Source organism: Zonotrichia albicollis, chromosome W (assembly GCF_047830755.1).
Source record: "Zonotrichia albicollis isolate bZonAlb1 chromosome W, bZonAlb1.hap1, whole genome shotgun sequence".
NCBI lineage: Eukaryota > Metazoa > Chordata > Aves > Passeriformes > Passerellidae > Zonotrichia > Zonotrichia albicollis.
In genome coordinates, this window is record NC_133859.1 from 31,755,869 (window position 1) to 31,780,488 (window position 24,620).

Genomic DNA, 24,620 nt, shown 5'->3' on the forward strand with positions numbered 1-24,620 from the left:
CCCCCAAACACAAACCACGGCCCTTTTCCCTGGCAAACAAAACTCACCCGCCCCGCTTCTGGCTGGCAGATTGCAGGAGCCACTTGCCTCTATCAAACCAGCCCGACTTGGCACTCGTGCCCCCTTGGGTCTGGGAACCATCCTGCGCGGCGTGGATTTTCAGGAGCCAGCCGGCCACTCCCAGCCACAAGCCCCCGAACACAAACCACGGCCCTTTTCCCTGGCAAACAAAACTCAGCTGCCCCGCTTCTGGCTGGCAGTTTGCAGGAGCCACTTGCCTCTATCAAACATGCCCGACTCGGAACTGGCGCCACCTTTCATCGGGGAACCATCCTGCGTATTGTGGATTTTCAGGAGCCAGCCGGCCACTCCCAGCCACAGGCCCCTGAACACATACAACGGCCCTTTTCCCTGGAAAAAAAACTCAGCTGCCCCGCTTCTGGCTGGCAGATTGCAGGAGCCACTTGCCTCTATCAAACCAGCCCGACTTGGCACTCGTGCCCCCTTGGGTCTGGGAACCATCCTGCGCGGCGTGGATTTTCAGGAGCCAGCCGGCCACTCCCAGCCACAGGCCCCCGAACACAAACCACGGCCATTTTCCCTGGCAAACAAAACTCACCCACCCTGCTTCTGGCTGGCAGATTGCAGGAGCCACTTGGCTCTATCAAACCAGCCCGACTCGGCACTGTTGCCAGTGTCCATCTGGGAACCATCCTGCGCGGCGTGGATTTTCAGGAGCCAGCCGGCCACTCCCAGACATAGGTCCCCAAACACATACAATGGCCCTTTTCCCTGGAAAAAAAACTCAGCTGCCCCGCCTCTGGATGGCAGATTGCAGGAGCCACTTTGTACTATCATACCAGTCCGACTTGTCAGTGGTGCCACTTGGGTCTGGGAATCATCCTGCGTATCGTGGATTTTCAGGAGCCAGCCGGCCACTCCCAGCCACAGGCCCCCAAACACATACAACGGCCCTTTTCCCTGGAAAAAAAAACTCAGCTGCCCCGCTTCTGGATGGTAGATTGCAGGAGCCACTTTGTACTGTCATACGAGTCCGATTTGTCAATGGTGCCACTTGGGTCTGGGAAACATCTGGCGTATCGTGGATTTTCAGGAGCCAGCCGGCCACTCCCAGCCACAGGCCCCCAGACAAAAACTACGGCCCTTTTCCCTGGAAGTAAAACTGACCTGCCCATCTTCTGGATGGCAGATTGCAGGAGCCACTTGGTACTATCAAACCAGCCCAACTTGGCACTGGTGCCACCTTTCATCGGGGAACCATCCTGCGTATCGTGGATTTTCAGGAGCCAGCCGGCCACTCCCAGCCACAGGCCCCCGAACACATACAACGGACCTTTTCCCTGGAAAAAAAACTCAGCTGCCCCGCTTCTGGATGGTAGATTGCAGGAGCCACTTTCTACTGTCATACGAGTCCGATTTGTCAATGGTGCCACCTTTCCTCTGGGAACCATCCTGCGTATCGTGGATTTTCAGGAGCCAGCCGGCCACTCCCAGCCACAGGCCCCCGAACACATACAACGGCCCTTTTCCCTGGCAAACAAAACTCACCCGCCCCGCTTCTGGATGGTAGATTGCAGGAGCCACTTTGTACTGTCATACCAGTTCGACTTGTCAATGGTGCCACTTGGGTCTGGGAATCATCCAGCGTATCGTGTATTTTCAGGAGCCATCCAGCCACTCCGATCCACAGGCCCAGAAAGAAAAACTACGGCCCTTTTCCCTGGAAGTAAAACTGACCTGCCCATCTTCTGGATGGCAGATTGCAGGAGCCACTTGGTACTATCAAACCAGCCCGACTTGGCACTGGTGCCACCTTTCATCTGGGAACCATCCTGCGTATCGTGGATTTTCAGGAGCCAGCCGGCCACTCCCAGCCACAGGCCCCCAAACACAAACCACGGCCCTTTTCCCTGGCAAACAAAAATCAACCGCCCCGCTTCTGGCTGGCAGATTGCAGGAGCCACTCGCCTCTATCAAACCAGCCCGACTTGGCACTGGTGCCACCTTTCCTCTGGGAACCATCCTGAGTAACGTGGATTTTCAGGAGCCAGCCGGCCACTCCCAGCCCCAGCCCCCCGAACAAAAACCACGGCCCTTTTCCCTGGCAAACAAAACTCACCCGCCCCGCTTCTGGCTGGCAGATTGCAGGAGCCACTTGGCTTTATCAAACCAGCCCGACTCGGCACTGGTGCCCCCTTGGGTCTGGGAACCATCCTGCGTATTGTGGATTTTCAGGAGCCAGCCGGCCACTCGCAGCCACAGGCCCCCAAACACAAACTACGGCCCTTTTCCCTGGCAAACAAAACTCACCCGCCGCGCTTCTGGCTGGCAGATTGCAGGAGCCACTTGCCTCTACCAAACCAGCCCGACTTGGCACTGCTGGCACCTTTCATCTGGGAACCATCCTGCGTATTGTGGATTTTCAGGAGCCAGCCGGCCACTCCCCGCCACAGGCCCCCAAACATATACAACGGCCATTTTCCCTGGAAAAAAAAACTCAGCTCCCCCGCTTCTGGATGGTAGATTGCAGGAGCCACTTTGTACTATCATACCTGCCCGACTTGGCACTGGTGCCACCTTTCATCTGGGAACCACCCTGCGTATCGTGGATTTTCAGGAGCCAGCCGGCCACTCCCAGCCACAGGCCCCCAAACACAAACCACGGCCCTTTTCCCTGGAAGTAAAACTCACCCGCCCCGCTTCTTGCTGGCAGATTGCAGGAGCCACTTGGCTCTATCCAACCAGCCCGACTCGGCACTGGTGCCACCTTTCATCTGGGAAATATCCTGCGTAACGTGAATTTTCAGGAGCCAGCCGGCCACTCCCAGCCACAGGCCCCCGAACAAAAACCACGGCCCTTTTCCCTGGCAAACAAAACTCACCCGCCCCGCTTCTGGCTGGCAGATTGCAGGAGCCACTTGGCTTTATCAAACCAGCCCGACTCGGCACTGGTGCCCCCTTGGGTCTGGGAACCATCCTGCGTATTGTGGATTTTCAGGAGCCAGCCAGCCACTCCCAGCCACAGGCCCCCAAACACAAATTACGGCCCTTTTCCCTGGCAAACAAAACTCACCCGCCCCACTTCTGGCTGGCAGATTGCAGGAGCCACTTGCCTCTATCAAACCAGCCCGACTTGCCACTGCTGGCACCTTTCATCTGGGAACCATCCTGCGTATCGTGGATTTTCAGGAGCCAGCCGGCCACTCCCAGCCACAGGCCCCCAAACACATACAACGGCCATTTTCCCTGGAAAAAAAACTCAGCTACCCCGCTTCTGGCTGGCAGATTGCAGGAGCCACTTTGTATTTTCATACCAGCCCGACTTGGCACTGGTGCCAACTTTCATCGGGGAACCACCCTGCGTATCGTGAATTTTCAGGAGCCAGCCGGCCACTCCCAGCCACAGGCCCCCAAACACAAACCCCGGCCCTTTTCCCTGGAAGTAAAACTGACATGCCCATCTTCTGGCTGGCAGATTGCAGGAGCCACTTGGCTCTATCCAACCAGCCCGACTTGGCACTGGTGCCCCCTAAGATTCGGGGAACCATCCTGCGCCGCGTGGATTTTTAGGCGCCAGCCGGCCACTCCCAGCCACCGGCCCCCGAACACATACAACGGCCCTTTTCCCTGGAAAAAAAACTCAGCTGCCCCGCTTCTGGCGGGCAGATTGCAGGAGCCACTTGCCTCTATCAAACCAGCCCGACTTGGCACTGGTGCCACCTTTAATCTGGGAACCATCCTGCGTATCGTGGAGTTTCAGGAGCCAGCCGGCCACTCAAAGCTACAGGCCCCGAATCACATACCACGGCCTTTTTCCCTGGAAAAAAAACTCAGCTGCCCCACTTCTGGAAGGTAGATTGCAGGAGGCACTTTGTACTGCCATACCAGTCCGACTTGTCAATGGTGCCACTTGGGTCTGGGAATCATCCAGCGTATCGTGGATTTTCAGGAGCCAGCCAGCCACTCCGATCCACAGGCCCAGAAAGAAAAACTACGGCCCTTTTCCCTGGAAGTAAAACTGACCTGCCCATCTTCTGGATGGCAGATTGCAGGAGCCTCTTGGTACTATCAAACCAGCCCGACTTGGCACTGGTGCCACCTTTCATCTGGGAACCATCCTGCGTATCGTGGATTTTCAGGAGCCAGCCGGCCACTCCCAGCCACAGGCCCCCAAACACACACTACGGCCCTTTTCCCTGGAAGTAAAACTGACCTGCCCATCTTCTGGATGGCAGATTACAGGAGCCACTTGCCTCTATCAAACCAGCCCGACTTGGCACTGGTGCCACCTTTCATCTGGGAACCATCCTGCGTATCGTGGATTTTCAGGAGCCAGCCGGCCACTCCCAGCCACAGGCCCCCAAACACAAACTACGGCCCTTTTCCCTGGCAAACAAAACTCACCCGCCCCGCTTCTGGCTGGCAGATTGCAGGAGCCACTTGCCTCTATCAAACCAGCCCGACTTGCCACTGCTGGCACCTTTCATCTGGGAACCATCCTGCGTATCGTGGATTTTCAGGAGCCAGCCGGCCACTCCCAGCCACAGGCCCCCAAACACATACAACGGCCATTTTCCCTGGAAAAAAAACTCAGCTACCCCGCTTCTGGCTGGCAGATTGCAGGAGCCACTTTCTATTTTCATACCAGCCCGACTTGGCACTGGTGCCAACTTTCATCGGGGAACCACCCTGCGTATCGAGAATTTTCAGGAGCCAGCCGGCCACTCCCAGCCACAGGCCCCCAAACACAAACCCCGGCCCTTTTCCCTGGAAGTAAAACTGACATGCCCATCTTCTGGCTGGCAGATTGCAGGAGCCACTTGGCTCTATCCAACCAGCCCGACTTGGCACTGGTGCCCCCTAAGATTCGGGGAACCATCCAGCGCCGCGTGGATTTTTAGGCGCCAGCCGGCCACTCCCAGCCACCGGCCCCCGAACACATACAACGGCCCTTTTCCCTGGAAAAAAAACTCAGCTGCCCCGCTTCTGGCGGGCAGATTGCAGGAGCCACTTGCCTCTATCAAACCAGCCCGACTTGGCACTGGTGCCACCTTTAATCTGGGAACCATCCTGCGTATCGTGGAGTTTCAGGAGCCAGCCGGCCACTCAAAGCCACAGGCCCCGAATCACATACCACGGCCTTTTTCCCTGGAAAAAAAACTCAGCTGCCCCACTTCTGGAAGGTAGATTGCAGGAGGCACTTTGTACTGCCATACCAGTCCGACTTGTCAATGGTGCCACTTGGGTCTGGGAATCATCCAGCGTATCGTGGATTTTCAGGAGCCAGCCAGCCACTCCGATCCACAGGCCCAGAAAGAAAATCTACGGCCCTTTTCCCTGGAAGTAAAACTGACCTGCCCATCTTCTGGATGGCAGATTGCAGGAGCCTCTTGGTACTATCAAACCAGCCCGACTTGGCACTGGTGCCACCTTTCATCTGGGAACCATCCTGCGTATCGTGGATTTTCAGGAGCCAGCCGGCCACTCCCAGCCACAGGCCCCCAAACACACACTACGGCCCTTTTCCCTGGAAGTAAAACTGACCTGCCCATCTTCTGGATGGCAGATTACAGGAGCCACTTGCCTCTATCAAACCAGCCCGACTTGGCACTGGTGCCACCTTTCATCTGGGAACCATCCAGCGTATCGTGGATTTTCAGGAGCCAGCCGGCAAACTGCAGCCACAGGCCCCAAACACAAACTACGGCCCTTTTCCCTGGCAAAAAAAACTCACCCGCCCCACTTCTGGCTGGCAGATTGCAGGAGCCACTTGCCTCTACCAAACCAGCCCGACTTGGCACTGCTGGCACCTTTCATCTGGGAACCATCCTGCGTATCGTGGATTTTCAGGAGCCAGCCGGCCACTCCCAGCCAAAGGCCCCCAAACACATACAACGGCCATTTTCCCTGGAAAAAAAACTCAGCTACCCCGCTTCTGGATGGTAGATTGCAGGAGCCACTTTGTACTATCATACCAGCCCGACTTGGCACTGATGCCACCTTTCATCTGGGAACCACCCTGCGTATCTTTAATTTTCAGGAGCCAGCCGGCCACTCCCAGCCACAGGCCCCCAAACACAAACCACGGCCCTTTTCCCTGGAAGTAAAACTGACATGCCCATCTTCTGGCTGGCAGATTGCAGGAGCCACTTGGCTCTATCCAACCAGCCCGACTCGGCACTGGTGCCCCCTAAGGTTCGGGGAACCATCCTGCGCTGCGTGGATTTTCTGGAGCCAGCCGGCCACTCCCAGCCACAGGCCCCCAAACACAAACCACGGCCATTTTCCCTGGCAAACAAAACTCACCCGCCCTGCTTCTGGCTGGCAGATTGCAGGAGCCACTTGGCTCTATCAAACCAGCCCGACTCGGCACTGTTGCCAGTTTTCATCTGGGAACCATCCTGCCTATCGTGGATTTTCAGGAGCCAGCCGGCCACTCCCAGCCACAGGCCCCCAAACACACACTACGGCCCTTTTCCCTGGAACTAAAACTGACCTGCCCATCTTCTGGATGGCAGATTACAGGAGCCACTTGCCTCTATCAAACCAGCCCGACTTGGCACTGGTGCCAACTTTCATCTGGGAACCATCCTGCGTATCGTGGATTTTCAGGAGCCAGCCGGCCACTCCCAGACTCAGGTCCCCAAACACATACAATGGCCCTTTTCCCTGGAAAAAAAACTCAGCTGCCCCGCCTCTGGATGGCAGATTGCAGGGGCCACTTTGTACTATCATACCAGTCCGACTTGTCAGTGGTGCCACTTGGGTCTGGGAATCATCCTGCGTATCGTGGATTTTCAGGAGCCAGCCGGCCACTCCCAGCCACAGGCCCCCAAACACCTACAACGGCCCTTTTCCCTGGAAAAAAAAACTCAGCTGCCCCGGTTCTGGATGGTAGATTGCAGGAGCCACTTTCTACTGTCATACGAGTCCGATTTGTCAATGGTGCCACCTTTCCTCTGGGAACCATCCTGCGTATCGTGGATTTTCAGGAGCCAGCCGGCCACTCCCAGCCACAGGCCCCCAAACAAAAACCACGGCCCTCTTCCCTGGCAAACAAAACTCACCCGCCCCTCTTCTGGCTGGCAGATTGCAGGAGCCACTTGCCTCTATCAAACCAGCCCGACTTGGCACTCGTGCCCCGTTGGGTCTGGGAACCATCCTGCGCGGCGTGGATTTTCAGGAGCCAGCCGGCCACTCCCAGCCACAAGCCCCCGAACACAAATTACGGCACTTTTCCCTGGCAAACAAAACTCAGGTGCCCTACTTCTGGCTGGCAGATTGCAGGAGCCACTTTCCTCTATCAAACATGCCCGACTCGGAACTGGCGCCACCTTTCATCTGGGAACCATCCTGCGTATCGTGGATTTTCAGGAGCCAGCCGGCCACTCCCAGCCACAGGCCCCCAAACAAAAACTACGGCCCTTTTCCCTGGAAGTAAAACTGACCTGCCCATCTTCTGGATGGCAGATTGCAGGAGCCACTTGGTACTATCAAACCAGCCCGACTTGGCACTGGTGCCACCTTTCATCTGGGAACCATCCTGCGTATCGTGGATTTTCAGGAGCCAGCCGGCCACTCCCAGCCACAGGCCCCCAAACACACACTACGGCCCTTTTCCCTGGCAAACAAAACTCACCCGCCCCGCTTCTGGCTGGCAGATTGCAGGAGCCACTTGCCTCTATCAAACCAGCCCGACTCGGCACTGGTGCCACCTTTCCTCTGGGAACCATCCAGTGTATCGCGGATTTTCAGGAGCCAGCCGGCCACTCCCAGCCACAGGCCCCCAAACACAAACCACGGCCTTTTTCCCTGGCAAACAAAACTCACCCGCCCCGCTTCTGGCTGGCAGATTGCAGGAGCCACTTGCCTCTATCAAACCAGCCCGACTTGCCACTGCTGGCACCTTTCCTCTGGGAACCATCCTGCGTAAGGTGGATTTTCAGGAGCCAGCCGGCCACTCCCAGCCACAGGCCCCCGAACAAAAACCACGGCCCTTTTCCCTGGCAAACAAAACTCACCCGCCCTGCTTCTGGCTGGCAGATTGCAGGAGCCACTTGGCTTTATCAAACCAGCCCGACTCGGCACTGGTGCCCCCTTGGGTCTGGGAACCATCCTGCGTTTTGTGGATTTTCAGGAGCCAGCCAGCCAACTGCAGCCACAGGCCCCCAAACACAAACTACGGCCCTTTTCCCTGGCAAACAAAACTCACCCGCCCCACTTCTGGCTGGCAGATTGCAGGAGCCACTTGCCTCTACCAAAGCAGCCCGACTTGGCACTGGTGCCACCTTTCATCTGGGAACCATCCTGCGTATCGTGCATTTTCAGGAGCCAGCCGGCCACTCCCAGCCACAGGCCCCCAAACACATACAACGGCCATTTTCCCTGGAAAAAAAACTCAGCTACCCCGCTTCTGGATGGTAGATTGCAGGAGCCACTTTGTACTATCATACCAGCCCGACTTGGCACTGGTGCCACCTTTCATCTGGGAACCACCCTGCGTATCGTGAATTTTCAGGAGCCAGCCGGCCACTCCCAGCCACAGGCCCCCAAACACAATCCACGGCCCTTTTCCCTGGAAGTAAAACTGACATGCCCATCTTCTGGCTGGCAGATTGCAGGAGACACTTGGCTCTATCCAACCAGCCCGACTCGGCCCTGTTGCCCCCTAAGGTTCGGGGAACCATCCTGCGCTGTGTGGATTTTCTGGAGCCAGCCGGCCACTCCCAGCCACAGGCCCCCAAACACAAACCACGGCCATTTTCCCTGGCAAACAAAACTCACCCGCCCTGCTTCTGGCTGGCAGATTGCAGGAGCCACTTGGCTCTATCAAACCAGCCCGACTCGGCACTGGTGCCACCTTTCATCTGGGAAATATCCTGCGTAACGTGAATTTTCAGGAGCCAGCCGGCCACTCCCAGCCACAGGCCCCCGAACAAAAACCACGGCCCTTTTCCCTGGCAAACAAAACTCACCCGCCCCGCTTCTGGCTGGCAGATTGCAGGAGCCACTTGGCTTTATCAAACCAGCCCGACTCGGCACTGGTGCGCCCTTGGGTCTGGGAACCATCCTGCCTATCGTGGATTTTCAGGAGCCAGCCGGCCACTCCCAGCCACATGCCCCCAAACACACACTACGGCCCTTTTCCCTGGAAGTAAAACTGACCTGCCCATCTTCTGGATGGCAGATTACAGGAGCCACTTGCCTCTATCAAACCAGCCCGACTTGGCACTGGTGCCACCTTTCATCTGGGAACCATCCTGCGTATCGTGGATTTTCAGGAGCCAGCCGGCCACTCCCAGACACAGGTCCCAAAACACATACAATGGCCTTTTTCCCTGGAAAAAAAACTCAGCTGCCCCGCCTCTGGATGGCAGATTGCAGGAGCCACTTTGTACTATCATACCAGTCCGACTTGTCAGTGGTGCCACTTGGGTCTGGGAATCATCCTGCGTATCGTGGATTTTCAGGAGCCAGCCGGCCACTCCCAGCCACAGGCCCCCAAACACATACAACGGCCCTTTTCCCTGGAAAAAAAAACTCAGCTGCCCCGCTTCTGGATGGTAGATTGCAGGAGCCACGTTCTACTGTCATACGAGTCCGATTTGTCAATGGTGCCACCTTTCCTCTGGGAACCATCCTGCGTATAGTGGATTTTCAGGAGCCAGCCGGCCACTCCCAGCCACAGGCCCCCAAACACAAACCACGGCCCTCTTCCCTGGCAAACAAAACTCACCCGCCCCGCTTCTGGCTGGCAGATTGCAGGAGCCACTTGCCTCTATCAAACCAGCCTGACTTGGCACTCGTGCCCCCTTGGGTCTGGGAACCATCCTGCGCGGCGTGGATTTTCAGGAGCCAGCCGGCCACTCCCAGCCACAGGCCCCTGAACACATACAACGGCCCTTTTCCCTGGAAAAAAAACTCAGCTGCCCCGCTTCTGGCTGGCAGATTGCAGGAGCCACTTGCCTCTATCAAACCAGCCCGACTCGGTACTGGTGCCACCTTTCATCTGGGAACCATCCTGCGTATCGTGGATTTTTAGGAGCCAGCCGGCCACTCCCAGCCACAGGCCCCCTAACACAAACTATGGCCCTTTCCCTGGAAGTAAAACTGACCTGCCCAACTTCTGGCTGGCAGATTGCAGGAGCCACTTGCCTCTATCAAACCAGCCCGACTTGGCACTTGTGCGACCTTTCATCTGGGAACCATCCTGCGCGGCGTGGATTTTCAGGAGCCAGCCGGCCACTCCCAGCCACAGGTCCCCAAACACATACAATGGCCCTTTTCCCTGGCAAACAAAACTCACCCGCCCTGCTTCTGGCTGGCAGATTGCAGGAGCCACTTGGCTCTATCAAACCAGCCCGACTCGGCACTGTTGCCAGTTTCCATCTGGGAACCATCCTGCGCGGCGTGGATTTTCAGGAGCCAGCCGGCCACTCCCAGACACAGGTCCCCAAACACATACAATGGCCCTTTTCCCTGGAAAAAAAACTCAGCTGCCCCGCCTCTGGATGGCAGATTGCAGGAGCCACTTTGTACTATCATACCAGTCCGACTTGTCAGTGGTGCCACTTGGGTCTGGGAATCATCCTGCGTATCGTGGATTTTCAGGAGCCAGCCGGCCACTCCCAGCCACAGGCCCCCAAACACCTACAACGGCCCTTTTCCCTGGAAAAAAAAACTCAGCTGCCCCGCTTCTGGATGGTAGATTGCAGGAGCCACTTTCTACTGTCATACGAGTCCGATTTGTCAATGGTGCCACCTTTCCTCTGGGAACCATCCTGCGTATCGTGGATTTTCAGGAGCCAGCCGGCCACTTCCAGCCACTGGCCCCCGAACACATACAACGGCCCTTTTCCCTGGAAAAAAAACTCAGCTGCCCCGCTTCTGGCTGGCAGATTGCAGGAGCCACTTGCCTCTATCAAACCAGCCCGACTTGGCACTTGTGCCACCTTTCATCTGGGAACCATCCTGCGCGGCGTGGATTTTCAGGGGCCAGCTGGCCACTCCCAGCCACAGGCCCCCGAACACAAACCACGGCCATTTTCCCTGGCAAACAAAACTCACCCGCCCTGCTTCTGGCTGGCAGATTGCAGGAGCCACTTGCCTCTATCAAACCAGCCCGACTCGGCACTGGTGCCAGTTTTCATCTGGGAACCATCCTGCCTATCGTGGATTTTCAGGAGCCAGCCGGCCACTCCCAGCCACAGGCCCCCAAACACACACTACGGCCCTTTTCCCTGGAAGTAAAACTGACCTGCCCATCTTCTGGATGGCAGATTACAGGAGCCACTTGCCTCTATCAAACCAGCCCGACTTGGCACTGGTGCCACCTTTCATCTGGGAACCATCCTGCGTATCGTGGATTTTCAGGAGCCAGCCGGCCACTCCCAGACACAGGTCCCCAAACACATACAATGGCCCTTTTCCCTGGAAAAAAAACTCAGCTGCCCCGCCTCTGGATGGCAGATTGCAGGAGCCACTTTTTACCATCATACCAGTCCGACTTGTCAGTGGTGCCGCTTGGGTCTGGGAATCATCCTGCGTATCGTGGATTTTCAGGAGCCAGCCGGCCACTCCCAGCCACAGGCCCCCAAACACAATCCACGGCCCTTTTCCCTGGAAGTAAAACTGACCTGCCCATCTTCTGGATGGCAGATTACAGGAGCCACTTGCCTCTATCAACCCAGCCCGACTTGGCACTGGTGCCACCTTTCATCTGGGAACCATCCTGCGTATCGTGGATTTTCAGGAGCCAGCCGGCCACTCCCAGACACAGGTCCCCAAACACATACAATGGCCCTTTTCCCTGGAAAAAAAACTCAGCTGCCCCGCCTCTGGATGGCAGATTGCAGGAGCCACTTTGAACTATCATACCAGTCCGACTTGTCAGTGGTGCCACTTGGGTCTGGGAATCATCCTGCGTATCGTGGATTTTCAGGAGCCAGCCGGCCACTCCCAGCCACAGGCCCCCAAACACATACAACGGCCCTTTTCCCTGGAAAAAAAAACTCAGCTGCCCCGCTTCTGGATGGTAGATTGCAGGAGCCACTTTCTACTGTCATACGAGTCCGATTTGTCAATGGTGCCACCTTTCCTCTGGGAACCATCCTGCGTATCGTGGATTTTCAGGAGCCAGCCGGCCACTCCCAGCCACAGTCCCCCAAACACAAACCACGGCCCTCTTCCCTGGCAAACAAAACTCAGCTGCCCCGCTTCTGGCTGGCAGATTGCAGGAGCCACTTGCCTCTATCAAACCAGCCCGACTTGGCACTTGTGCCACCTTTCATCTGGGAACCATCCTGCGCAGCGTGGATTTTCAGGAGCCAGCTGGCCACTCCCAGCCACAGGCCCCCGAACACAAACCACGGCCATTTTCCCTGGCAAACAAAACTCACCCGCCCTGCTTCTGGCTGGCAGATTGCAGGAGCCACTTTCCTCTATCAAACATGCCCGACTCGGAACTGGCGCCACCTTTCATCTGGGAACCATCCTGCGTATTGTGGATTTTCAGGGGCCAGCCGGCCACTCCCAGCCACAGGCCCCTGAACATATACAACGGCCCTTTTACCTGGAAAAAAAACTCAGCTGCCCCGCTTCTGGCTGGCAGATTGCAGGAGCCACTTGCCTCTATCAAACCAGCCCAACTCGGTACTGGTGCCACCTTTCATCTGGGAACCATCTTGCGTATCGTGGATTTTTAGGAGCCAGCCGGCCACTCCCAGCCACAGGCCCCCTAACACAAACTACGGCCGTTTCCCTGGAAGTAAAACTGACCTGCCCAACTTCTGGCTGGCAGATTGCAGGAGCCACTTGCCTCTATCAAACCAGCCCGACTTGGCACTTGTGCCACCTTTCATCTGGGAACCATCCTGCGCGGCGTGGATTTTCAGGAGCCAGCCGGCCACTCCCAGCCACAGGCCCCCGAACACAAACCACGGCCATTTTCCCTGGCAAAAAAAACTCAGCTGCCCCGCCTCTGGCTGGCAGATTGCAGGAGCCACTTGGCTCTATCAAACCAGCCCGACTCGGCACTGTTGCCAGTTTCCATCTGGGAACCATCTTGCGTATCGTGGATTTTTAGGAGCCAGCCGGCCACTCCCAGCCACAGGCCCCCAAACACATACAACGGCCCTTTTCCCTGGAAAAAAAACTCAGCTGCCCCGCTTCTGGCTGGCAGATTGCAGGAGCCACTTGCCTCTATCAAACCAGCCCGACTTGGCACTTGTGCCACCTTTCATCTGGGAACCATCCTGCGCGGCGTGGATTTTCAGGAGCCAGCCGGCCACTCCCAGCCACAGGCCCCCAAACACAAACCACGGCCCTCTTCCCTGGCAAACAAAACTCACCCGCCCCGCTTCTGGCTGGCAGATTGCAGGAGCCACTTGCCTCTATCAAACCAGCCCGACTTGGCACTCGTGCCCCCTTGGGTCTGGGAACCATCCTGCGCGGCGTGGATTTTCAGGAGCCAGCCGGCCACTCCCAGCCACAGGCCCCTGAACACATACAACGGCCCTTTTCCCTGGAAAAAAAACTCAGCTGCCCCGCTTCTGGCTGGCAGATTGCAGGAGCCACTTGCCTCTATCAAACCAGCCCGACTCGGTACTGGTGCCACCTTTCATCTGGGAACCATCCTGCGCGGCGTGGATTTTCAGGAGCCAGCTGGCCACTCCCAGCCACAGGCCCCCTAACACAAACTACGGCCCTTTCCCTGGAAGTAAAACTGACCTGCCCATCTTCTGGATGGCAGATTACAGGAGCCACTTGCCTCTATCAAACCAGCCCGACTTGGCACTGGTGCCACCTTTCATCTGGGAACCATCCTGCGTATCGTGGATTTTCAGGAGCCAGCCGGCCACTCCCAGACACAGGTCCCCAAACACATACAATGGCCCTTTTCCCTGGAAAAAAAACTCAGCTGCCCCGCCTCTGGATGGCAGATTGCAGGAGCCACTTTGTACTATCATACCAGTCCGACTTGTCAGTGGTGCCACTTGGGTCTGGGAATCATCCTGCGTATCGTGGATTTTCAGGAGCCAGCCGGCCACTCCCAGACACAGGCCCCCAAACACATACAACGGCCCTTTTCCCTGGAAAAAAAAACTCAGCTGCCCCGGTTCTGGATGGTAGATTGCAGGAGCCACTTTCTACTGTCATACGAGTCCGATTTGTCAATGGTGCCACCTTTCCTCTGGGAACCATCCTGCGTATCGTGGATTTTCAGGAGCCAGCCGGCCACTCCCAGCCACAGGCCCCCAAACACAAACCACGGCCCTCTTCCCTGGCAAACAAAACTCACCCGCCCCGCTTCTGGCTGGCAGATTGCAGGAGCCACTTGCCTCTATCAAACCAGCCCGACTTGGCACTCGTGCCCCCTTGGGTCTGGGAACCATCCTGCGCGGCGTGGATTTTCAGGAGCCAGCCGGCCACTCCCAGCCACAGGCCCCTGAACACATAGAACGGCCCTTTTCCCTGGAAAAAAAACTCAGCTGCCCCGCTTATGGCTGGCAGATTGCAGGAGCCACTTGCCTCTATCAAACCAGCCCGACTCGGTACTGGTGCCACCTTTCATCTGGGAACCATCCTGCGTATCGTGGATTTTTAGGAGCCAGCCGGCCACTCCCAGCCACAGGCCCCCTAACACAAACTACGGCCCTTTCCCTGGAAGTAAAACTGAGCTGCCCCGCCTCTGGATGGCAGATTGCAGGAGCCACTTTGTACTATCATACCAGTCCGACTTGTCAGTGGTGCCGCTTGGGTCTGGGAATCATCCTGCGTATCGTGGATTTTCAGGAGCCAGCCGGCCACTCCCAGCCACAGGCCCCCAAACACACACTACGGCCCTTTTCCCTGGAAGTAAAACTGACCTGCCCATCTTCTGGATGGCAGATTACAGGAGCCACTTGCCTCTATCAAACCAGCCCGACTTGGCACTGGTGCCACCTTTCATCTGGGAACCATCCTGCGTATCGTGGATTTTCAGGAGCCAGCCGGCCACTCCCAGACACAGGTCCCCAAACACATACAATGGCCCTTTTCCCTGGAAAAAAAACTCAGCTGCCCCGCCTCTGGATGGCAGATTGCAGGAGCCACTTTGTACTATCATACCAGTCCGACTTGTCAGTGGTGCCACTTGGGTCTGGGAATCATCCTGCGTATCGTGGATTTTCAGGAGCCAGCCGGCCACTCCCAGACACAGGCCCCCAAACACATACAACGGCCCTTTTCCCTGGAAAAAAAAACTCAGCTGCCCCGGTTCTGGATGGTAGATTGCAGGAGCCACTTTCTACTGTCATACGAGTCCGATTTGTCAATGGTGCCACCTTTCCTCTGGGAACGATCCTGCGTATCGTGGATTTTCAGGAGCCAGCCGGCCACTCCCAGCCACAGGCCCCCAAACACAAACCACGGCCCTCTTCCCTGGCAAACAAAACTCACCCGCCCCGCTTCTGGCTGGCAGATTGCAGGAGCCACTTGCCTCTATCAAACCAGCCCGACTTGGCACTCGTGCCCCCTTGGGTCTGGGAACCATCCTGCGCGGCGTGGATTTTCAGGAGCCAGCCGGCCACTCCCAGCCACAAGCCCCCGAACACAAACCACGGCTCTTTTCCCTGGAAACAAAACTCAGGTGCCCCGCTTCTGGCTGGCAGATTACAGGAGCCACTTTGTACTATCATACCAGTCTGACTTGTCAGTGGTGCCACTTGGGTCTGGGAATCATCCTGCGTATCGTGGATTTTCAGGAGCCAGCCGGCCACTCCCAGCTATTGGAATATGTATCCCAATATAACCAGTTAGATGGTGCCTAGGCCAATTCTGACCTTCGCTGCTGGGCCATTGGCAGCTCTGCGGTGTTATACCTCAAAGATACCTTGGCTGGCGGCAGAGTGCAGCGGGGCACAAGACAGGACTCCGTTCTCCTCAGGGGAGAGCTTCTGGCGATGGTGAAGAAAAGAAGGGAGCGGATTCTGCTAGAAGGTAGCCAGACGTTTATTCCATGAGCACAGATATGTCTGCACTGGGCTACTGCTGATAACAGAATAAAGCTGCATGGTCTTATTCACATTTTATAAGCTCGGGGACAGGGGAAGGGGAGGGGACAGGTGAGTTACCAACCAGGTGAAGGGGGCAGGGTCTCAAGGGAGGATGACACTTAGACAGGCCAATGACCCCCAGGCCTGAGGAGCATCCTTTGAAATCGACGAATCACACGACGCCTTGCTGGTATGTTAGCCTGATTGACAGGGCACACTCAGCAAGGGGTGAGGGGGAAGGGAGAAGGGATAGGTACACATGGGAAGGGCTCCGGAAGTTTAAAACCGGACATTGCCACACACCACAACATCTCCCCCTAGTTTTGTTTAAAAAGAAGAGGACTGTGTTTATGGTGCAGAATGATTGCCAAACCATGGTTGGTAAATCGGTTCTTCTTCTACAGGAGGGTCAGTGTTTTCCACTGAGGCTTCCAGGTCATCCACTGGAGCACTGAGGGCTTCTAAATGGTAGACCTCAGGAGGGGGAGATGAGCTTGAGATTAACTTGAGAACCATGCGTCTGATTACTCCAAAAACAATGCTAAAAACTACAATAACTACAACTAAAATAAACAGCACTAAAATTACAGTTTTCAGAATAGATCCCAACCAGCCCGAGAGTCCCCAGCCATTGAAAAGTCCACTCAGCCAATCGTCAGTTTCTCTCTTGATGTCGTTCACCATAGTTTTCATCTTGTCAATTGTGGCATGGACATTCTCTGCCTTCGATGACAAGTCGAGACAGCAGAGTCCTTCAAATTCTTCACAGCGATGGTTGTGCAGAAGGAGCAGATAGTCTATGGCTGCCCTATTTTGAATGGTGGCTTGCCTGGTAATTTCCTCATCTGATAAGAGGTCACTCAGGGCAGTAGAAGTGAGGTTTGCCTGTTTTGCAACCCAACATTCCAATCGGCCTAATTCTCCCATAGTTTTTGCTGCCGAGATCCACGGCAGAAAGACTGTAATTGCAGTGGCCTTTAGTCTGGACCAGTGAACAATTTCTGAATTACAGTCAGGGTCTAATTGCCTTAGGTCTCTTTTTTTGATAGCCAATGTATGTGTGTTGTTTTTAGTTTGCCAATGTATTAGGTTTGTTCGATTTGGTGTTAACAGGCTCAGCTTGCCAAATGTACACGGACCTCCGAGCAGACGAGGAGGGAGACCTGCCCATGCTCTGTCTCCACATATTAAAAACACACCTTTTGGGAGTTCACGAGGCTTGTAATCACCACCAGATGAGTGCATAACTAGGACTGAATTTTCACACCAGTTCTTGTCTGTGTAGAGTGGGTTGCTAGGGTTAGGATAGGTGTTTGGTTTAGCTTCATGATATGGTAAGCGGGAATTGAATTTAAAGTGAATGCAAAAGGTTGCATTCATGGAGCCTAAGAGATGGAACTCTTGTGGCTCTCTTTTTGACACTGGTAACTTTCTCGCCCACTCCTGCCAAAACAGCAAAGGATTGTCAGCAGGGTAACGGCCAGGGGAAGGTGCGAGTAAGTTAACTTCATTTAAAGCACTCCACATTTCATTCGGGAATTCTGAGGATTTAAAAGGAACTCCCACCAGGCAAGTTGACAGGGGGTCCGAGGCTGTCGCGGTGGAGAGGCAAATGTGATCTTGTCCAAGGGCTCTGGCCAGAGTGGTCCATACATTTGCTTTGGGCTGAGGGACTAACCAGGAGATCGCTGGAGAAATGATCGCAAGTAGGACGAGAAGCAGGCTCGGTCTCATGGCGTCTCAAGACTGCACACGAACAGCAGGATCTAAATCGGTAAAAGGAAACTTAAGACAAACATATATTACAAACTATTCCAGATAGGAGGCTTAAATGGAATTTCTTCTAGAGAACGCGTGCGACGTTTCCTTCTCCAGGCAGCGTGAGCAACCTGGGGCGCTTCTGCAGATTTCTCTGAGACTTTGGGAACATAGGGCTTTACCCATTTGGAAGGAACCCACCTTAAACCAGAGGGGGTGGACACACAGGCGTATCCACGTCCCCAAGTAACCAATTTGTAAGGTCCCACCATTTTCCAAGTCTCAGGGTCCTTTACTAAAACCGGAGGTTTTTCTTTCATCAACCTGTGACTGTTCCCCCCAAAGTGGCGTAGGATGGGTGGGTTCAGGCTGTCAAAAGAACAATTCAGAAAATTGATTGTGAATAGTGCCCTGGATAACCGAATGTGGGGAGGTTCTACCTTCAGAACCTGTTGTTGCTGGTCCAGGACCCCTTTAATATCACGGTGAGTTCTTTCTACAATGGCTTGACCTGTAGGGGAGTAGGGGATGCCAGTTTTGTGCTCTACTCCCCATTGCTGCAGGAAGCTCCCGAATTCCTTGGATTTATAAGCAGGCCCATTATCAGTTTTCAGCTCCTTGGGGATGCCCATGAAAGAAAAGGCCTGTAAGAGGTGCTTAATAGCATCAATAGATGACTCTCCTGTGTGGGCAGAAGCATAGACCGCTCCAGAAAAGGTATCTACACTAACATGAACATATTTCTGCCGTCCAAAAGCCTGTATGTGTGTTACATCTGTTTGCCACAGTTCACAACTGTTCAGTCCCCTTGGGTTTGCTCCCGTACTCACTGTAGGGAGTGCATGTTGTTGGCAATTTGGGCACGTGGCCACAATCGCTTTGGCCTGTTCTCGAGTGATGTTAAACTGGCGAACCAGGCCAGGTGCATTTTGGTGGAAAAGCTGGTGGCTGATTTTTGCCTGTTCAAAAACATTTGGGAGAGTGGCCATCACTGCAGGCGCAGCAAGAGCATCTGCCCTTCTGTTGCCTTCAGCGATAAACCCTGGCAAGTCAGTGTGTGACCTGACATGCATCACATAAAAGGGTTGCTCTCGGTGAGTGACTAACTTTACCAGTTTTGAGAGCAATTCAAAAAGTGCAATGTTAGATACATCTTGCAGTATTGCTTGATCTGCTCTGGATACTACTCCTGCCACGTATGCAGAGTCTGTAATCAGATTAAATGGTTCTGAGAACCTTTCAAAAGCCCTAACAACCGCAGCCAATTCAGCAACCTGAGGTGAACCTTCCACCTCAGCAATGTCCGTCTCCCACTGCTGGGTATGAGGATCCTTCCAAGTTATAACGGACTTGTGGGACCTCCCGGACGCATCTGTAAAGACAGTTAGAGCCCTTTTTAAAGGTCTCCTACTTAGAGCAGTTCTTAATTTTAAAGTAAATTGAACATCTTGTTCAAACAATTTGCAAGCGGGCCGTGCTACCGAAAATTGTCCTGAGTAGGAATCCAGAGCAAACTGCAACACTTCATTTTCTTGAAACAATTGTTCCAGTATTTTCATAGTATTTTGACCTGATTTTAACTCAACTGGAATGTGAATGCACTTAAAATCACATCCTGCTAACTCCCTGATCCGGGTCCTTGCTTTCCGGATCAGTTCTGCTATCAGCTCCTGAGGCTTTGTCAGCCTCTTGGACCTTTTGTGACTGAGGAAAACCCATTCTATGATCAAGAGAGAGTCCCTCTGGTCCCGGTCCTTTTTTGGTGTGTCCTTTGCCTTAGGTGTTTGTTTTTCCTCCCACTGGAAAATAATTCCATGGAGGTGTGGCAACTTACCTAGGATGATAAATTTGAATGGCAGATCAGGCCGGCATCGGTGGGCCTGTCTTGTGGACATTGCAATCTGAACCTTTTCTAGAGCTTTCCGTGCCTCTGGGGTAATAGACCTAGGAGCACCTGGGTCCTCTCCCCCTTTCAGTAAATTGAAAAGAGGGGCAAGGTCTTCATTAGTTAGACCAAGCCATGGTCTTACCCAATTCAAAGACCCACACAACTTGTGGACATCCGCAAGGGTCTTGATCCTTGGATTGATTTCTAGTTTTTGAGGAACAATGGTCCTATTTCCAATTTCTAAGCCCAAATACTTCCAAGGTGGCATCTTTTGAATTTTCTGTTCCTGGAGCTCGAACCCTGCAACAATCAATGCATCGATCGTTAGGTCAAGCGCATGTGTTAGTAAATCATCATTGGGGGCACACACAAGGATATCATCCATATAATGGTAGATGATGGCCTTCTCTGCGGCTGCACGAACTGGGGAAAGCAGGGAAGAGACATACCACTGGCAGATAGCTGGAGATACCTTTAGGCCCTGAGGAAGAACGGTCCAATGGTACCTTTTCATAGGAGCTTCTGAATTGATAGAAGGGACAGAGAATGCCAAACGCGGTGCATCATCAGGGTGCAATGGGATTTGGAAAAAACAATCTTTAATATCAATAACAGCTAATTTCCAATCTTGAGGAAGCATTGTTGGGGATGGCATACCAGGTTGGGGAGAACCCATATCTTCAATTACATTATTAATTTGTCGGAGGTCACAGAGGAGTCTCCACCTCTTTTTGTCAGCTTTTTGGATGACAAACACTGGAGAGTTCCATGGGGACATGGTCTCCACAATGTGGCCCTTTTTTAGTTGCTCTTCTACTAGTTCTTCAAGCACCTTTATTTTTTGTTTACTGAGTGGCCACTGTTTCACATCAACTGGTTCGTCTGTTTTCCACTTAAGTTTTTGGATGGGGCGCTGTTGTTTAATGACTGCTGCACAAAAATGCTGTGGAGAGTCTGGAATATTAATTGTGACACCCCACTGGGCCATTAAATCTCTCCCTAACAAAGGTTCTGAATAATCTAACACAAATGGACGGATATTTGCCAATTGTCCGTTTGGACCCTCGAATTGAATAATGCTTTTGGATTGCCTTGCCAATTGCAGACCTCCTACACCTCGAAGGTGACCAGCAACATTTTGTAAAGGCCAGTGAGCTGGCCAGTCTTGTACTGGAATCACTGTGCAGTCTGCACCTGTGTCTACAAGCATCTCAATGCGTTTAGACTCCCCACCCCCACTGACATTGCACCACAATTTGGGTTTATCTGTCCCAATAACTTGGACCCGGGCGACTGTGGGCCCCTGTTTATCGACATTTTCAGGTAAAGATGACACAGGGATAGCTTGAGCAACAATTTGTCCCTTGGGAAGAAACAGGGGTGGGTGGAAACAGTGCAGGCTGAGAACAAATTGCTTAGGATCTGATGTTGTCAGTCCCGGAGCAATTTCGATCTCTTGTGGTGTGTTTTTGTCCCCAGTGATGATGTACTTACAACGAATTTGGTTCCAAGTACCTTTCTGTTCAGGATTTACAGAGACAAAATGCCAGTCAGTGTCCTTCAGGTGGAGTGACTCTGTCAGCTGCAACCTGTAAGGCTCATTGACAGAAGATGCGGTTAATACAGAATTACTTAAATCATAACAAAGGTTATTTTGTTTCACCTTCAACAGTGGACTAGCAGACTTGGTCTTTGAAGCACCTGCTTCACTTACACAAATATTAATATTATCGCGCGCTTGATTTGTTTTGCTACCCTTATTCTCTTGGCCTGCTCCTTTTATGTCTGCACGCCTGGCAGGCTGGCGCTTTATTCTTCGTTTTTTTGTTGTTGACCCCCAGGGAGGGCTTGCAGTTCTCCTCCCCTGCTATTTTTAAATTCATCAAATTCCCTTTTCAGGGGGCACTGGTTACTCCAGTGTCCTAGCTTATTACAAAGCAGGCATGGTTTAGTGGGCTCAACCATTGCCGGTCTCCGCTGCTGCCCAGGGTACTGCTGTGCTGAAAGAGAAGGTGCAGGGCTGGCAACCGCAACACGCTGAGGTGGTCTTGGCAGCAGCCTTGGTCTGGTGTCTTCAGCAACACTCATCAGAGGCACTTTCCTGTTACAGACTAGAAGCATATCTTTTAATGTAGGGGAAGGTTCCATAGGAAGGCTCAGGATTGCTGCTCGACACTGTTCATTTGCATTTGTAAACGCTATTTCTTCTAAAATTGCTTCCCTTGCATTTTCCTTTTTAACTTGTATTTCAATGGCTCTAGTTAGCCTTTCTACAAATTTCACAAAAGGCTCTGATGGTAGTTGTTTGATTTTACTATAGGGCTCAAAAGGCCCCTCAGGTTGGAGGGAAAAGAATGCCTTTTCAGCTGCTTCCTTTACTTTCTCGAGTGTTTCTGCAGGAATTGCAGCAGCTTGGACTGAGGGAGAAGACCATTGACCCTCACCACAGAGGTGGTCAAGGGTAATGGGGTTACCATTGTTGTCTTTTGCTGTGTTTGGATCAGCCTGTAAGCTTGGGAGAGCCTCTTTTAGCAGTTGTTTCAATGCTGATTCCCATAATTTGAATTCCGTGGATGTCATGAGACATGAAAAAATTTGTTTTAAATCATGTGGAACCACAACAGTTCTACTTAATTCAGAATTTAAAAGGCCACGGAAATATGGACTGTGTGCACCATATTCTTTATGAGATTTACAGATCTCTTTAATCAATTGTCGTCCAAAAGAACTCCAATTAGCAGTTGGGGCTGCTCCAGCTTGAGCTGCAGGCTGAAACGTAACAGGAGCTAGCGACAACATGGCACCGTGCATTGGGTCTGCTGTCCCCTGCTCTGTATCCCTTGAATCAGAAGCATTGGGATCACAGCTACAGGTTTGGGGACAGGCAGTGGGTGTGTCCCCACCGTGGGAACCCGGGTAGGGGGCGGGGAAAGGGAGCCGGCAAGGGGCGGGGAAACCGTGGGAACAAGGGGCGGGGTCAAGGGGCTGGCAGGGGGCGGGGATACCGTGGGAACAGGGGGCGGGGTCACCTGGTGACATCACGTCAGCAACCGCCCCCTGGGAGGAGTAGAGGGGCGGAGCTGAGGGTACTGCAGGAAAGGCGGGGGGAGGGGGGAAGGTGTCACGAGGAACAGGAGGAGAGGGGGATGGGGCAGGAATTTTGGGATGTTTAAGAGGATTTTGGGAAGAAGAAGACCAGGTTTGGGAAGATGCCACGTGGCACCCACCATCTTGTGGACCCCCTAGGGACTGGGGGCCATTTTGGACATCACTGCTCTCCGAAAAACTAACACGTGCTCGGGATTTTTTTGGGGAAAGAGGTTTAGGGGTTTTAGAGGGAGAGGGAGGAACAGGGAGAGCAGAGGCACATGGCTTTACATTTGGCTTTTTCTCCATTTCCTTTTGTTTGAGCAATGCTGTTCGAATTTGCAAACTCCAGAACACAAATTTAGCTGAGGGTAATTTGCCAGATTGTCCTAAGGTTATCAATTCATTCCCAACTTTATCCCAGAATTGAATATTGTGGATTTCTTCAGGGGAAATGTTTGGGAACTGCAGAAAAAGCCATCTTATAAACTGTTTCAATTTTCCTTTAGAGAATTTCACATTACTCTTGATTAAAATGCTAACAATATGATAATACACTCCCCTTTGTACAATGCTAAGTTTGGAACCCATGTTAAAAAGCAAAGTACTTAATCCCGCCTGACCAAAAACAAAGCTAAAATCAGCTACCAATTTCTAAAAAAAACCACAGATAGAAAGCGATAACGAGCATACAAAAGCTTCACAATGCAGCTGTATATACTGCTTTTAAAATTCCCGGGCAGCAGCAACAGGGAGCTGGGACACGCCCTGCCGAGCCGAGGCAGAAACAAAGCCTCCCCCGCGGTGGAATGCAGCAGCCACTCCCGCGGAGCAGAGACAGCAACTACTCCACGTGGCAGCCGAAACCGGGACGCCCCCCCCCCCCCGCCGCCGCGTGTGCAGAGCACTCCCGACCCCCGCAGGTCCCCCGGCCACGTGGAAAGAGAGCCCCCCCCTCTCCCGCAAAGAGAAAGAGAAAGAAAATCTCCTAACACGTGTCTGAACACGCTGCTGAGCCGGGGGGGGAAGGGCAGAGAGCGATCCCGCTCCGGCGCGAATTCTAAAAAACAGTGAAACACGCAGCAGGAAAGCTAACACTAGAACGCTATGAATTCTTGTCTGTGGGGCTGCGCAGCCAAAATGCAAAGGCAAAAAGGAACAGAACTCGCGGCAGAGTCTGTTTTTGAGCTTCTGCTCTACCGAAAGCAGAGATACTCACGTGAAATGGAAGCTGTAGGCTGGGTACAGGCAGGCAGGTCTCCACCGGAAAAGGACCTCTCTCTGGGTGCAAGAGAGGCTGCCCTTTTCTTCCTCTGGAAAATCTGTTCACCACAATGAAGCAGGGCTTTCCAAAGGCGCCGAACAGTCCACGAAACTTTTTCTGGGAGTATTCCCAAAGTCTCTAGCTGGGAGTCTTGAAGCCAGGCTCCTTTCAGCTGGATGCACGGCTGCCAGAAGCTTCTCTGAGGAACTGCGAGTCCGTTTTCCGGCTCAGGGTCGAGCCCACCCAGGGACGCCAATATATTGGAATATGTATCCCAATATAACCAGTTAGATGGTGCCTAGGCCAATTCTGACCTTCGCTGCTGGGCCATAGGCAGCTCTGCGGTGTTATACCTCAAAGATACCTTGGCTGGCGGCAGAGTGCAGCGGGGCACAAGACAGGACTCCGTTCTCCTCAGGGGAGAGCTTCTGGCGATGGTGAAGAAAAGAAGGGAGCGGATTCTGCTAGAAGGTAGCCAGACGTTTATTCCATGAGCACAGATATGTCTGCACTGGGCTACTGCTGATAACAGAATAAAGCTGCATGGTCTTATTCACATTTTATAAGC

At 53.6% G+C, this 24,620-nt stretch overlaps 1 long non-coding RNA gene across 1 annotated transcript; it reads right to left on the bottom strand.

Annotated features, from left to right (window-relative positions):
* Positions 1 to 16,880: 16,880 nt before the first annotated feature.
* On the bottom strand, positions 16,881 to 24,320 carry LOC141726922 (uncharacterized). Its single transcript, XR_012577863.1, has 2 exons — positions 24,008 to 24,320; positions 16,881 to 17,821 (listed from the first exon to the last, which is right to left on the bottom strand). It is a non-coding gene; the product is annotated as an uncharacterized LOC141726922 (long non-coding RNA).
* Positions 24,321 to 24,620: the final 300 nt, after the last annotated feature.